The sequence below is a fragment of the Heteronotia binoei genome, chromosome 5 (assembly GCF_032191835.1).
Source record: "Heteronotia binoei isolate CCM8104 ecotype False Entrance Well chromosome 5, APGP_CSIRO_Hbin_v1, whole genome shotgun sequence".
Classification (NCBI taxonomy): Eukaryota; Metazoa; Chordata; class Lepidosauria; order Squamata; family Gekkonidae; genus Heteronotia; species Heteronotia binoei.
In genome coordinates, this window is record NC_083227.1 from 70538209 (window position 1) to 70552630 (window position 14422).

The window sequence follows — 14422 nt, forward strand, 5'->3', positions numbered from 1 at the left end:
TCATCTCCATATTTATTATATTTCATCCATGTATTTAGCAAGCTGTTTCTTATATAATGGTGAGAGAAAAAGCCGGTTATCTTTTTTCCTCCATAATACATATAAGTGTGCCAGCCAAATTTATTTCCATGACCTTCCAATGCTTTTTGTTTAACAACATTATCCATTCTTTTATCCATACTAAGCAAACTGCTTCATGATATAATTTTAAGTCTGGTAATTGAAATCCACCTCTCTCTTTTGCAACTGTTAAAATGTTCATTTTAATTCTTGGTTTCTTCCCTGCCCACACAAACTCTGAAATTTTTCTTTGCCATCTATTAAATTGTTTACTGTCTTTCACAATCGAAATAGTTTGAAACAAACACATTATTCTAGGTGGAATATTCATTTTAAATGCAGCTATTCTACCCAACAGTGACAAATTAAGTTTATTCCACTTTAACATATTTTTGTCCATTTTACACCATAGCTTCTCATAATTATTTTTGAACAAATCAATATTCTTCATTGTTATCTCAACACCCAAATACCCACACCTTGGAAGTAACTTCACAGCCCGTTAGTCTCTGCAATTCTTGTTGCTTATTTATTTGCATAATTTTACATAGATGTTTTGATTTATTAATACAAAGTCCTGCCAGCTCCCCATATTCTTGTATTTTGGCTAACAACAAAGGTGTGACTTGTATGGGGTTTTCATTTATAAACATTATATCATCTACAAATGCTCTGTATTTGTAAGTAAATCCTTTTACTTTTAATCCTTCTGTTTCTTTATCTTCTTGAATTTGCGTCCGCCAAGAATAATGCTACTTCCTTTTCTGGATGTCCTTCATAATATTCTACAATATTTACAACAGTTGAGTCTCTTTTTTGCCTTTTGGGAAGAAACCCCGCTTGGTCTTCCTTTATAAAATTTATCAAATATTGTTTAAACCATTCTGCCAATATCCTTATATATATATATTATAGTCATTATTTAATAATGAAATTGGTCTATAATTTTTTATGTTCATAACATCTCTATCTTCCTTTGGAATCAACGAAATAACACCTTCCTTCCACGTATTTGGTATTTTCCCTTTTGTTCTTATCATATTCATCAATTTCTGAAGTTTCGGAATTAACTCCTTTTTGAGGGTTTTAAAAAATTTAGCTGTATATCCATCTGGCCCAGGTGCTTTTCCATTTTCCATTGCATTAATTGTTGTTTCAATTTCTATTTTTTCAATTGGATCATTCAAAACTTTTCGCATATTTTCTACTAAGGGTGCTATTTTTATCTTTTGTAAGTACTCATCCATCTTTCCTTTCCTTATTTTAACACCTTTAAATAACTTGGCATAATACTTAAAGAATTCTCTTTTTATTCCTTCTTGATCTACCACCTCTTTTCCATCCACCACAATTTTATTAATAATTTTACTTTCTCTCTTTTTATTCAGTTGCCAGGCCAAATATTTTCCAGGTTTGTTTGCTCCCTCAAAAGATTTCTGCTGCAATCTTTTCAGATTCCATTCCAGTTCTTTATTTAACAAATGTCTCATTTGCGTTTGTAATATTGTAATCTCCCTTATAATTTTCTTTTTCCCTGGTCTTTTTCTTAGTTCTCCTTCTTTTTTCTTTATTTCATTTTGAATGTCCAACATCTGTTTTTCTTTTGCCCTCTTATCTTTGTTATTCAATGTAATCAATATTCCTCTCATTACTGCTTTATAAGCATCCCAGATCATCTGAAATTCTATATCCTCTTTATCGTTTATTTGGAAGAAAGCTTTAGTTTCATTTTCTAGAGATGTCACTATTTCTTTATTCTGTAGTAAATCCTCATTCAATCTCCATCTTCTCAACTTAGACAATTTTGTAATCCACATTATTGGGTTATGGTCAGCCCCAATTTTAGGTAAAATCTCTATTTTCTTTTTTATAAGGCCTAAGTCTTTAGTGCCCCACAACATGTCAATTCTGGAAAAAGTTTTATGTCTTGCTGAAAAAAAGGTATAGTCCCGTACTTCAGGATTAAATTTCCTCCATATATCCTCCAAATTTTCTTGTTTGACCAATTCAAAAAAAAGACTTTGTTTGTCTATTCTTGAGGGCAGATCTGGTGCATTTTTCACTGGCAGTGCCATGGGCCTTGGTGGTCCAGACGCAGGATCGGTGTCATCATCTGGAGCTTCAGGAGCTGGGTCAACAGTGGTGCCAGCTAGGACTTCTGGGGGAAGAAAATGCCAAGCTGAGCTGCTTCTCATAAAGGGGTAGTGGAAGGCAAATTAATGCCTACTGCCTGATTTTCTCAGTTAGAGATAAGTCCAAGATAAGCACAGAAAACTTCAAGGAGATTTACCTTGGCTAAACGGAGTCCCGAGGGAGGGGGCTCCTTTGAGGCTTTGAAGGGTCTTCGGAGAAGAGTTGCATTTTCATCATCTGCAGAAGTTCTCAGAGTCATTTACTCGACATAAACTCGACAGAATCCTAACCTTCTTGGACATTGCTAAACATCTAAAGCTACACAAGACCAATGTGGATCTGGATAATTGGCAGAAAAGGTACAGATTACTATCTTTCATTCTGGGACTATTTACAGTTAAGCAGAATAAATTCAGAAGGTGGGAAATGAAAATCTAAAAAGCTTGGAAGAAGAAGGGAGGAAGAGGTGAAATTTGGACTTTGTAAATTTAAAGGACAGTGCTAAAAAATGCAAAGGAATTTATTGTTTGGTCTACTTGCAGTTTTGAAAAAAGAGCACCATCGTCACAGACCTGCAGCATATGTAATCAACACAGGAAGTACATCAAGTATTGTGAGATCTGTTTACCAGCGAAAATGAAATTTGGTGGCAAGTAAAGCAGGAAGTAGCAGATGAAAAGCCTACTCTAGGACTATAATACCATAGAGAAACATCAGCGGCCATTGCAAGGAGGTTAAAATTAAAATAATATTTTAAAGTGTTCAGGACATTAAAAATTATTGGAAATAATTGAGGCGATGATAAGAAGATAAATACTATTGGACATATTGTTTATAATAGACTTTAGAAGCCTTTAAACAGAAAAAGGAAATAATTTTTAGAGAGAAGTAAAAATTAATATCTCAGTCTAGGAAGCTCTGAGGACAGCGAAATTAGGCTTGTTGTAAAAAGCAAGCTCTAATCTTTTGAACTTGATAGTCAAATTTGAAATTGGTGAGATCAAAATTTTCGGTGTTTTTAAATGTCGGAACACAAGCAAACTCGTGCAAGGGCTGCTTTATTGGAGAAAATGTAGGATCAATTAGAAGCAATGGAGGCCAGAATGATGAAAGGCATGAAAGAGATGATAACTGCATCTAAAAAAGAATTTTTTGAAGAGATTAAAAAAGATATGGAAGATCTCAGAAAAGAGACAGAGGAAACATCTAAGAAAGTGCAGGAGGTAGAAGGGAGAATGAAAGTACGTCTCCACCTTGTTGAAAATACAAGAAAAAGTGACAATCCATGACTTTAAATTGATGGAGACTCAGATACATCTGAGAGGAGTACCTAAAAAGGAAGATGGTGACTTGAAAGAATATATAATAAAAATAATTGCAGAATTTTTAGAGGAATATCCTGAAGAGACTAAAAATATGTATGATTATATGTATAGAGTGAACTCACTCTATGCCAAAAAATAATTTACCAAGAGATGTTGTCATAAGATATATGACAAAAGAAATGGTGGGAAAGATCATGAAAACTTTGAAAAGACATTGATAGTGGGAGGCAGCAGAGTAAGAATTATGAAGAAGTTGCCAAGGCAAGTGATAAATGATAGAAGAACATATAAAAAACTGACAGAGAAATTACAGGACAATGAAATGAGGTTTAGATGGATTATACCTGAAGGTTTGAGCTTTGAACTTCAGGAGAAAAGAATCACAATTACAAATGCACAGGCAATGCATAGATTTTATGAAGAACATAAAGAATTTGAACCATGATGGATTACAAATTATTGTCTTGGAATGTAAATGGACTAAATTCACCACAAAAAAAGAAGGGCAACGTTTCATTGGATTAAAAAGCAAAATTGTAATATAGTTTGTTTACAAAAAGTGCATATTAAACAAAAGGATTACAAATTATTATGGAATAAACAATTGGGACTAGAATTTTATTCATTGGCTGAACAGAAGAAAAAAGGAGTGATTTTTTATATTAAACAAGAATTGGAGCCAAAATTAGTGTTTAAAGATAACGATGGAAGATTTGTAGCAGTAGAAATAATATTAAATGCAAAAAAACCCCGTTGTTATTGGGACTGTATACACCTAATGGTGCAAAGGATGCTTTTTTAAAAGACATTATACAGCAATTTGATGAACTGACATATGACCAAGTTTTGATAATGGGGGACTTTAACGGAACAATTAAGAATACACTGGATAGGTCTGGGGGAAAAATAATAATAATAAAGAAGGAAAATTGCCAAAGTCTTTTTTTGAATTGGAGGATATATGGAGGAAATTTAATCCTGAAATGCGGGACTACACTTTTTTTTCAGCATTGCTGGGTAGAATAGCTGCAATTAAAATAAATATTCTACCAAGAATAATGTATTTGTTTCAAACTATTCCTATTGTGAAAGATAGTAAACAATTTGATAAATGGCAAAGAAAAATTTCAGAATTTGTGTGGGCTAGGAAGAAACCAAGTATTAAAATAAAAATTTTGACAGACGCAAAAGAGAGAGGTGGATTTCAATTACCAAACTTAAAATTATATCAAAAAGCAGTTTATTTAGTGTGGATAAAAGAATGGATAATGCTGTTAAATAAAAAAAAAACTCTTAGCGCTGGAAGGTCACAGAAATAAATTTGGCTGGCACGCGTATATGTGTTATGGAAAAAAAGAAGATGGACGGTTCTTTCTCTCACCATTATATAAGAAATAATTTGCTAAATACATGGATGAAATACAAGAAATATGGAGATGAGAGAAGACCGTTATGGATAGTGCCAGCTGAAGTGACAAAGATAACAGCTGAGATAGGTGAAGAAAAGTGGTTGTCATATAATCAATTATTAAAAATACATGGTGGCAAAATAGAATTGAAAACTGCTGAAGAGCTGAATAATAAATATGATTGGTTCCAAATGCAACAAATAAAGAGTTTGGTGGATAATGATATCAAAACTGAAGGAATAAGAAAAGAACAAACAGAAATGGAAAAAGTTCTGCTTGGAGACAATGAAAAATTAATTTCTAAAACATATAAATTACTTTTAAAATTGTCTACGGAGGATGAAGTAGTGAAATCTCAAATGATTAAATGGGCAATTAATGTAAATAAAGAAATACAGATGGAAACTTGGGCATACTTGTGGAAGAATTCTATGAAGCTTTCAACGCGTCATAGTATTAAAGAGAACTGTTTTAAAATGATGTATAGATGGTATATGACTCCTAAGAAATTGGCAAAGATGAGCAACAAGATGCCATATAGATGTTGGAAATGTAAAAAAACATGAAGGTTCTTTCTACCATATGTGGTGGACTTCTGAAAGAGCAAAAAAGTTTTGGCAGATGATTCAACAAGAAATTTCTAGGATCTTGGGATATGAATTTAAGAAAGTTGCAGAGACTTTTCTGTTGGGATTACAAATGGAAACATTTCCAAAAGAAGATAGAACTGTAATTTGGTACTTGCTTTCAGCTGCTAGGACATTATATGCGCAGTTGTGGAAGCAAGAAAAGATACCAGAGAAATGGGATTGGATTGTAAAAGTTATGACATGGAGTGAAATGGACAAATTAACAAGAACTTTAAGAGATTATGATTTCGAAGTTTTTAAGATGGAGTGGAAAACGTTTAGAAGATATGTAGAAAAAGAGTGGAAAATAAAAGGACATTGGACAATTTTTGATAATGATGAAGTTTTAGAAAAAAGAAGAATATTAATTGTTGTTTTTAGTAGTTAAGGGTATCTTCAAATATTAGTATTTTAAGTAAATAACACTGGCGGGGGTCAAGTAACGGGGGGAGGGGTGGGTTGAAAGTAATATATGGGATAGATAAAAGAAGTTATTAATGATGCAAGAAATATAATTTGTTACCATTTGTTACCAAATAAAATTGTTTTAACCAGAACAGTGGTGCCAGCTGGATCCGTCGGTAAGGCTGGGGTCATCTTGCAAGCGTATGCAGGGCTGGCTTGGCCTTGGGGGCCTTGGGGTCCGGCTTCGCCTGCAGGGCAGGACATCCCTGATGTGAGTACAGGGTTTGCTTCCCCTTCAGGGGTGGGGCCATTATCAAATTGGGCTTGGCCTACTGGGCAATGGCCTACTTGGCTGGGTGTGGGACAGCAAGGGAGTGCAGGCTCTTTCATCGGGAATTGGCGCAACCCTTCTCCTTATGGGATGGTTCCTTTTACCGCCTTACCTTTTGCGAAGGTTGCTTTGCCTTTAGAGGATCATTTATTGCCTGCAACAAAAGATAAGATCTTAAAGGGGGAGTATGTCGATATCTTCTCCCTTCTGTTTTGGGAGGTGGAAAAGAAGGATAAGGAGGATCTGGACGACAAGGAGAAGGAAAAATTGAAGAAGCGCAAGGTGGATCGGACCTGGGCGAATTGGCTGTCAGGGTTTTTTTTATCTGTGATAGAGTGATTGCATGTGCCCAGCCTTGGAGGGCGGCTGTACTCATCCAGTACTTGGATCTAATTTATAAAGGGTACACTATGTTTAGTGGGCCTGCCTGGATTCAATATGATGAGGAATTCAGGATGAGGGCCGCATTGTACCCTTCCCTTCATTGGGACCGTATTCACCAGCAGCTGTGGCTGCAGGTCATGTCTCCTGCCTGGCCAAATTTAGGTGACCGCTCTGATAGTGGTCATTTGGTGGCCAGGTCAGGTGCTACCTCCTCGGCTTCTGCAGCCTCTTCCCGCAGTTCTGTGGGGCAGGGGGTTCAACCCCACCTGCTTTGTTGGGAGTTCGGTTCTCAGGGAGTGTGTAGCAGAAAGGCTTGTCAGTTCAAGCACGAACGCCCCATGTATGGCGGGCCTCACGACTTCAATAACTGCTCTAAAGCCTGGGTGCATAAGAATCAAAAGAAGCCAGGAGAAGGAGGGGGAAGTTATCAGACTGGAAAAGGGGCCCAGTCCGATAAAGGTGGGTCCTCTTGAGCGCTGGCTGACCAGGTATCCACGGTTTACCTGTTAAATGGTTTCAAGTTTGGTTTTAGGATCCCTTTTTAGGGGCCCCGGGTTCTGTTTTTGTCTGGGAACCTTAGTTCTGTTAAGGGTTTAGAGCAGGTAGTTAAAGCAATGGCAGGTCTACGCTTGCCACAGCATAGAACACGGGTTACCAGCAGCATGAGGGAAGTTTTGGGGGTTTGGCAAGAATTTTTGGAATCCTTTAATTTATGGTAATGCTTTGTTGTGATGGGACCTGAGGTTAACTGAGGGTAAGGTGGTCATTACTGTCCGTCGCTCTAAGACGGACCAGTGTCAAAGAGGTACTGTGCTGGAGTTTGGCACCTACTCTGAGTCGGCACCTGCTCTGAGTTTGAACTGTGCCCAGTTCTGCTTTGGCTGCTTATCTGGCAGTTCGGGGGCCCAAGGAATGGTTTTTGTTTTGTCACAATAAGGGTAGCCCACTGACAAAGCATCAGTTTTGGGCTGTGATGTCATGGGCTTTAGGTGAACTGGGGTTGTCTGGGGTGCGGTTTGGGACCCACTCCTTTAGAATTGGGGCAGCTCGACAGCTGCTGCCCTGGGGTAACTTTCCTCCTCCATTCAGTGCTTGGGACATTGGTGCTCATCGGATTACAAATCTTATGTTCGACCATTGCACAGTCCCTAGCTTTGCTTGTTTGACTGTAATGTTACTGGCTTATGTTCTTGTCTGACTGTTTTTTTTTCTTTTTAGATGCTGTTGTTCCTGGCCAGAGGAGCCAAGTTCTTGTCTGTGGCCATAGCCAAGTGTTTTGCGCCGCTCATCAGGTGCGGAGAACTTCATTCAGCTCTCAGCTGGGACTCAGCCAATATGTTTGTGTTGAGTGGCAGGGGTGCCAGGGCCTTCAGTGGCCAGGCCTGCTGCCTTTGTTAGTCCAAGGGATCATGGGCCTTCCTCCTCACATTTTAATAATTCACCTAGGAGGGAATGATCTCGGGCTAGTACAAGGCAAGGCGTTGTCTTGTAGGCCCGTGAGGATTTTCAGTACATTTGGGAGCGATGGCCTGGGACCACTATAATTTGGTCAGCCATGCTTCTTCGCCTTGTTTGGCGCAGTGTGTGGGACCCTACATCTATTGAGAGGGCATGCTACAAAGGTAATAAAATAATTAGAAAGGCATTTGAAGGGGGGTTGGGCCACTATTTGCCCCATCTGGATATTTCTATGGAATTTCCTGACCTTTACAGAGGGGATGGGGTACATCTCTCAGAAAAGGGTAATATGCTTTTCTTGAGAGATCTCCGGCAAGGGCTGTGGGTAACGATGGGCGCTAAGCCCTAAGTAGAGACTTGGCCTTAGTGGTGGCAGGGCTTTCTGGATTAGGGTACTATGTGGCTGAGGGAGGACCATGAAGCATTAGGACTGCGGCCTGGTCAGGGCTAAGGGTCTCAACAGACCACTCCCCAGCCCCCAGCCAGAGCTGTGTGATGCAGCTCCCGCCAGGCTGGCCCAGCTGGAAGGCATGCCCCAGAGGGCCCAACCACCAGACGCACATGGGGGTGTGCCTCCCAGCTGGGCCAGCCTGGCAGGAGCTGCGTCACACAGCTCTGGCTGGGGGCTGGGGAGTGGTCTGTTGAGACCCTTAGCCCTGACCAGGCCACAGTCCTAATGCCTCATGGTCCTCCCTCAGCCACATAGTACCCTAATCCAGAAAGACCTGCCACCACTAAGGCCAAGTCTCTACTTAGGGCTTAGCACCCATCGCTACCCACAGCCCTTGCCGGAGATCTCTCAAAAAAAGCATATTACCCTTTTCTGAGAGATGTACCCCATCCCCTCTGTAAAGGTCAGGAAATTCCATAGAAATATCCAGATGGGGCAGATAGTGGCCCAACCCCCCTTCAAATCCCTTTCTAATTATTTTATTACCTTTGTAGCATGCCCTCTCAATAGATGTAGGGTCCCACACACTGCACCAAACAAGGCGAAGAAGCATGGCTGACCAAATTATAGTGGTCCCAGGCCATCGCTCCCAAATGTACTGAAAATCCTCATGGGCCTACAAGACAATGCCTTGCCTTGTACTAGCCCGAGATCATTCCCTCCTAGGTGAATTATTAAAATGTGAGGAGGAAGGCCCATGCTCCCTTGGACTAACAAAGGCAGCAGGCCCGGCCACTGAAGGACCCGGCAACCCTGCCACTCAACACAAACGTATTGATATTTCTACGGAATTTCCTGACCTTTACAGAGGGGATGGGGTACATCTCTCAGAAAAGGGTAATATGCTTTTCTTGAGAGATCTCCGGCAAGGGCTGTGGGTAGCGATGGGTGCTAAGCCCTAAGTAGAGACTTGGGCTTAGTGGTGGCAGGTCTTTCTGGATTAGGGTACTATGTGGCTGAGGGAGGACCATGAAGCACCAGGACTGTGGCCTGGTCAGGGCTAAGGGTCTCAACAGACCACTCCCCAGCCCCCAGCCAGAGCTGTGTGATGCAGCTCCCGCCAGGCTGGCCCAGCTGGGAGGCACGCCCCAGAGGGCCCAACCACCAGACGCACGTGGGGGTGTGCCTCCCAGCTGGGCCGGCCTGGCGGGAGCTGTGTTACACAGCTCCGGCTGGGGGCTTGTGTCTCTCACCTGCGAATGGCAGGGGAGCGGTTTGTTGAGACCCCTAACCCTAGCCCCTAGCCCTAGCCCTGACCAGGCCGCAGTTTGGGTGCCCTTGCCATTTTATTATGATGATTAATAAAGTGGCCCATTATTTATACCAGTGTCCAACTCTTCATTTCGACTTGGGGGGCAATTCGATGCTTGCAGCCTGCAGCAACGCTGCTAGGCTGCAGTAGCAAGGTTTGCCTCCCTGGGAGGGAAAGGAGGATCTACAGCCCATTTGGGCACATATTTGAGGGGGCGGGGCCAGGCCATTGTAACAGCCAGACCTCCACTCCCTGCTTCAGTCTCGACAACAATCGACCCTCCAGTCTGCCCTGTTTGTTATGTAAGCGATTGCTGGTCATCTCATGTTTGGGGGGCTGGGTAGAAATTTTTTGCTCCCCAGCTGATTGGCAGTTGCTGGGGTGTGTTTTTTGCCTACCCTACATAGCAAAACAGTGGATTGTGGATTTGGATATCAGGAGGTGCTGTTAGATAGGTTGGTCACTTTAGTTTGGCAGGTTTTTTTCTAGATTAGGGTACTATGCAGCTAGGGGAGGACCATGAAGCATCCCCCTTTTGGGGAATTTGGGGTCTGGCATGATCAACCTTGGGGTTTGATGAGCCAGGGTGGGGAGAATGCAGACTGTCCCAGAGGCTCGACTAGAGGGTGCCTTCCATTGAGACGTGCGTCTGGTGGTTGGGCCCTCTGGGGAGCGCCTCCCAGCTGAGCCGGCCTGGCGGAAGCTGCGTCACACAGCTCCGGCTGGGGGCTGAGTCTCTCGCCCAGGAATAGCAGGGGAGTAATCTGTTGAGACCCCTAGCCCTGACCAGGCCGCAGTTTGGGTGCTCTTGCCGTTTTATTATGATGATTAATAAAGTGGCCCATTATTTATACCAATGCATTGTGTCCGATTCTTCATTCTGACTTGGGGGGCAATATAAAGCACTGAATTAGTAAATTGGTTGTGATATCTTCTCCTTGTTTTGTTTAGCTGTTTCTCGCAACCCTTCCCCCATTTGCTGATAAACACAGAACAACTATGGGATTCATTGTTATAATGCTGCATATTGTTCAAGAAACTTCAAGTGCATTGGTGAAATTTTCTGGGAAGATTTTCCATGAAGAATATAAAACTGGTGTTAACTAATGACATATCTTGAAACAACTTTTGTTCTGTAGTCAAGGAAAAGTGAAGTAAAATCCTAGTGCCATTTTATAATTTTCAAACTTTTAAATATCAAAAAATTTCAAACGATTAGAGACAAAACAAAACTCCAAACCAAGCAAAAAAGTTTTCAGCCATTGACAGAAGACATTGATAGAGAGAGGCAGACCAATCTCCCTTGAGAGGGAATTCAAAAGTTTTGGCTCCATGACTGAAAAGGTCCTTTCTCGGGTTGCCATTAAGGTTGTCAGATGGCAGGGGCACCTGAAGCAAGTTTACATGGAAGTATGTGGTCCTTCAGGTATGCTGCCCCCAGCTGTACAAGCCTTTAAAGGTCAATACCAGCACCTTGAATTGGGTCTGGAAGCAAGATGGGAGCCAGTGTAGAAGAAAAAAAGATTGGAGTGATATGGTCCCTACAACACATGCCAGTCAGTCTTTTTACCGAAGCATTCTGTACAGACTGCATTTTCTGACAATTTTCAAGGACAGCCTCAAGAGCACTGCAGTAATCCAGGGCTTTTTTTCTGGAGGAATGTGGTGGAATGCAGTTTCAGAACATCTTTGTGAAAACAAAATTTTCAAAACAATGTTTAAAGTTCATGACGGGCACCCATGTGCTTCTCTTTCATTTCCCTCTTGAGAGTTCTGACACGCTTTTTTCCTGCGAAAAAACACTGCAGTAATCTAATCTAGATATTACCATGGCATGCACCACAGTGGCAAGTTTTTTTGGGATGTCAACAGTATTGCAGTGGATGGAAAGAAAAGGACACAACACACTCATAAAACCAAGTCCTTCCTTTAAAGAATGCCTCATTCACAGTTATCTGGGCACTGATTTCATCCAGGTTGGACTGCTGTACATGAGACTTCCACTGGAGAATGTCTGGAAGTCTGAACTGGTTCAGAAAGTGTCAAGCAGACTGTTTTCTAGAGTCATCCATTGGGATCATGTTATTGCCAGCTTTAAGAGATCTGTACTGGCTCCCAATTAGCTTCCATGAGCAATTCCAAGCACTGTTTAACTTTAAAAAAAATATATCTATATAGTCTCAGACCAGGATACCTGAAGTTTTTTCTTCTCCTTTTCATTACTCTTGGAAGTGGAAATGACTATTTTAAACATAAAGGAATGCATTTAATATATTATATTATATTTTTATATTGAATAGAACCAGAATAGCACTACTGTAAAAATAGCATACCAGCATACAAGAATCACCCAAAATGTGATTTTTATTTTTACATAATTTTTACATATTTTACATAATGCAGGAGGGATAAAATGGAGGTCCTTGAAAATAATTGAACTCCAAAGGAACCCTGAATGTATAGGTCTTGTATGCTCACTTGTGTATGCACAGCAGCCATGCACACATTCTGGTTAGGGTACCCAAACTAAAAACTTCCTATGTATTGTCTGTAGCACAGATACTTCTTGCAGTCCTCATAAATTTGGATTCAGTACCATTACCTGAGCCAGCAAGGACTCTTCTACTTCTGTTCTGCTTCTGCTCTGCCCCAAAGCCAGAATATCATACAATTCATTTCTATGATCCACATGATAAAACTATGCAAGATTTTATCTACTGTAGTTATTTAGGAGGCTATGTTGGCAAAGGTTGGGCTTCTGGGTTTCCTCTTACTTTTCACATATAGGTTCACATCTGTTTGTGTCACAACAGCAAGTATAGCAAGGAGAAAATAGGATTGACATTTTTGTGATAAATATTTGTTTTTCATTTCAACAGCTCCACAGCTGTCTGGCTTTTAGATCATGATACGGGGGCGGGGAGGCAACCCTAAAAGAAAATGACAAATCTAGCAATGTGGAGGAATACTGGAAGAAGTTTAAAGAAAATTTTAGCCTCAAAATACCACTAATGGAACTGCAAAGAAAATAAATTCAATTAAGGTATGGGTTTTCTTCTTCTTCTGAAAGCTTGGAAGCCACAGAGCAGTAACATTTACCTTATCTATTCCATGATGACTGTAGAAGCATCAGCATGCTTAGGTGCAGGATGGCTATTTGGTAAGACTATAATGGCTTTGTGCACTGGGAGGATATAGAAGAATCTGCAATTGAGCATGTGGCAGTGTGCAGTTCTTAACCCTAACATATTGCTTGAAGAAGTTTGTCTGTTGGACTGTGTAGGCTCATGATTCAGATTTCATGGTGAAAAGCACAAGCCTACAACTGAGCTAAGAAATGTGGATCATGTTATGTATTCAGCATGGTTTGATCTGTTTAGGCTTGAGCTTCAAGCCAATCGGGGCATGAGGCATTTCTTCCAGGAAATGCAAATGAAGGATCCTGGAGAAACCAATAGGAGGGATTGCCACCAACTCAGGGGTGTGTGTGTGTGTTCTACTCAGCCAAAGTGTATATAGTTTGCTGTGTTGCCTGTGTTATTCGTAACTGTTTCTTCTGGAATAAGCTGTTGCTGTTTACGTAAGAGCTGACTGAACTCACTTTACAATAGAGCACACAAATGCATACTTCTGTGTAGATCTATTATCTTGGTGGCACTGTCACTCTCAGCAGGAAATTGACCGACAATGCAGAAGATTGTCTATTCCATGGTATTTTCTGGAACGCTATGGATTCATTTTGGTTACCTTCATTATTGAAGCATAATAATTGTAGCATAAGAGGAAAATGGAATAGTTACAGATGTTTCATTAAGGGATCACCTGTACTTCTTCATACTGTAAAATAGCAGCCATGGCAAGAGGAGATTTGATTAAGAGCTGTGGCATGAGGGAGTCCTACACAATTTCTGCAGTCTCAGCAACTCTGCAAGGGAGAGTTTGCTGCAGGGGAGCAACTTTGCCTGCAGGGGAGGAACACAAACACCATATGGCACGTGTTTTTGTCCCTACAAAGTAAATAGAATTTGGGGGGGGGGGGCGCGGTATGAGAAAATGGTGACTAGATTTTCCATTGCTACATTGGCCAGCAAAGCTCCTTAGCTGGTTTTGTAGATTATTTTACACCTACTGAAAACTGAGTATATTAGACTGCTATTTTTGAATGTGGATGTCAGTCACTTGTAATGTATATATCATTACCTGCAGATGTAATACATTAAACAATAAAGTGTAATACTTTCAACAGCAGTAGGACAATTTGAATTTACTAATATTAAACCATGGTTTCTTTGCAGTGGTAGTTAATTGGCTTAACAACAGTGCAATCCTAAACAGAGTTGCCCCTTTCCAAGCCCATTGAATTCAGTTACTTAGAGGGCACACTCTGCTCAGGATGGCAGTGAAAATGTCTCCATTTTCATTGTGGCAAATTACCACTTAGTAAAAAGACTTGTCCAGATTCATGCCGAATGATTTCTATTGATGCATCCAGTGTCGTTGTTGTATCCAGCCGGAGCATATCTGTGAGTTTTTACTACAGTTTACAGTATCTCTATATATATCATGTTGAAATACTTTGTTGTCT